This window comes from Trichechus manatus, unplaced genomic scaffold (assembly GCF_000243295.1).
Source record: "Trichechus manatus latirostris isolate Lorelei unplaced genomic scaffold, TriManLat1.0 scaffold00145, whole genome shotgun sequence".
Taxonomy (NCBI): Eukaryota; Metazoa; Chordata; class Mammalia; order Sirenia; family Trichechidae; genus Trichechus; species Trichechus manatus.
Genome location: NW_004444081.1, coordinates 1682442 through 1685174, shown reverse-complemented (window position 1 = coordinate 1685174; position 2733 = coordinate 1682442). Strand labels below are relative to the sequence as shown.

Here is a 2733-nt window from a genome sequence, read left to right as displayed (position 1 = left end):
CCTTTTGGAAGCAGATCACCAGGCCTGTCTTAGAGGTCGCCTTTGGGTGGGTTTGAACTGCCAACCTTTTAGTTAGTGGTCCAGCGCTTAACCATTCGCTGCACCCAGGGACTCCAGCCATGGTCCTAACCCTTCTCATTTTATGAAAGAAAAGTCAAAGAAAAAAAGTTCTCTGGGGTTGGCCAGCAGAGAGCAGTATATAAAAGCTAGCTGGCCAGAGCCCATCTATATAGGCTTAGCAAGGAGCATTTGGCAATTTTCAACACTCACCAACTGGAGATCCAGGCTCTTCCTTTCCTCTGTGGAAAGAGAATTTCTCAACTAACCTCTTTGTGCTACAAACTGTATTTACACTAAAGCCTGTGGATTTTTCTTAGATTAGAAAGCTTCAAGCTGTCTGTTGTGGCACATCTGTAGTGTTTTCTTCATCTTTTTAAGCCAAAGGGGAAATATTTTTGTTTCCCCAAAGAGGTCCTTTGCCCCTAAGCTGTGTGCTCATATTCTTTATAGTACCCTCTCCCATTAAACCTTTTGCCCCCGAAGAATTAACCCTTCCCAAACATATATCACTTAGAAAATTACACAATTAATATATTCTATACAATTAATATATCCATGTATTGATATTAACATATTATTATAATGTATTATAATGGAGGCCTGGTGGCATAGTGGTTAAGAGCTACAGTGCGCTATAGCTGCTAACCAAAAGGTCAGCAGTTTGAATCCACCAGCCGCTCCTTGGAAACCCTATGGAGCAGTTCTGTTCTGTCCTATAGGGTCTCTATGAGTTGGAAGCAACTCGACGGCAACAGGTTTATAGTATAATGGTATATATTATAATATATAACTTTTGGACATTACTCTTGGCTTTTGTACCTACAAAAAGGTGTAGGCAGGCACAAAAGCTGAGAGTAATGTCCAAAAGTCTGTCCTGGGGATTATCTCTAAGTTCCAGCGTTGGGCTTGAAATGTTGACTCAAAGCGGTTAACTGAACTTCCCAGTTTCAATTTCTCTTTCTCCGTTGAATGGATGAAACCAACCTAGAGCGCGAGCCTCCATACTGGAAAAGGATCTGAGCAACCATTTGGTTGGGTCCCACGGTAATTCTCAAGGACGCTGACTACCAGACACTTCCCCTCAGGGGGGCATGCAAAGGACCAGGCTGTGGTAGTGGCTGTCCTGGCTGAGAAGAGAGTTGCCCTCACTGACAGGTCGTGTAGTAAGTCTGGACTAGGAAGCAGAAAACTTTGATTCAGGGGCCTCTGCCTCCATGTCCTCATGAAAGTCATACCCTCTCTGTGCCTCAGGGGAAAGGGAAAGAAACTATATGTATTAAGTCTTAGTATTTATCACTCATAGTGCTAGGAAATATTTTTCCATGAGTCAACTATATGCCAGGCTAGTGGACTGTTTCAAATGCATATTCTCAGGCCTCATCCATAGAGATTTGGATCAGTAGGTTTGGGACTAGGCTTAGGAATCCATATTTTAACTGAAAGGATACCAAGGCAGATTATTCTGGGACATATTTTACAAAACACTGTTCCAGGGTCGTTATGAGTTGGAATCAACCTGACCACAATGGGTTTGGTTTTTGGTTTTCCATTCCAGGTATTTGGGTAGGTGCTGGAATACAAAAGTGAAAACACGGGTCTCTGACCTCAAGATGTTCACATTTAAATTGGAAGGTAGCTGTACTTACAAACAATTACGGTAGAAAATGCTATATGCTAAACTGGAGTTATTTACAAAATAGGACAGGAACTTAGGAAAGTTCATGAAGCCTGTTGGCGCAATGGTTAAGCACTCCGCTGCTAAGCAAAAAGGTTGGCCATTCTAACCCACCAGCCACTCTGCTCCACGGGAGAAAAGACCTGGCAATGCTCCCATAAAGATTACAGCGCTCCCATAAAGATTACAGCCTAGGAAACCCTATGGAGCAGTTCTACTCTGTTCTGTAGGGTTGCTATGAGTTGAAATCAATTCCACAGCACACAACAACAATAGGAAAGAGGCTCAGTAAAATCTCCCAGAAGAGAAAGTGTATGAGCAGAATCTTAGAGGAGGAGGTGAGAATGATGGGAAGGAGAGGGGAGTTTGTCAAGAGGAAAGAGGCCACTTCTGGCTGAAGGCACAGTATGTACAAAGGCACATGAGTGAGCATGACATGCTACAAATAGCTTAGTACTGTGGGAGTGTAACGCATGAGGGGTGGGGGCGAGAAGGTGGAGGAGCGATGCTCAGAGACAAAACTGAACAGGGAGAGTCTCCAGTCATGAAGAGCTTCGTAGGTCTTGCAGGAGAGTTTAGATTTCACCCCATAGGGTTTAGGAGTAGTGAGATTACATGTTCAAATGTTAAAAGGATCACTCTGACAGCAATCTTCAGGGTATGACAGGGTTAGGAGAATTCCAAAGTTCAAGCCAGAATTTGAAGGCCCAAACTAGGTCATTGGCATGGTGAAAAAAGAGGAGACCAGCATCTTGAGATACTTGGGAAACAGAATCATCAGAGCTTGATGACTAATTATAAGTCCAAGGGTAAAGAAAACCACAGTCAAGAGTATATTGCCTCTCAGAGTTCTGGCAAAATGGCGTTCTAGGCAGAAGCACCACGCTGTCCCACCACAGCAAAGATCCGAAAAACTAAGCAGAACAGAGAATACAACAATCCTGAAACCCTAAAACATCAAATGAAGAGATAAAGGACTCAGCCAAGCACCAAATGGA

General features: G+C 43.4%; 1 protein-coding gene across 1 annotated transcript in view; it reads left to right on the top strand.

Annotated features, from left to right (window-relative positions):
• The window catches only part of CCDC190 (coiled-coil domain containing 190), a 12209-nt gene that overhangs the window by 931 nt on the left and 8545 nt on the right, over nt 1-2733 (top strand). The gene's annotated exons all lie outside the window — the stretch shown is intronic.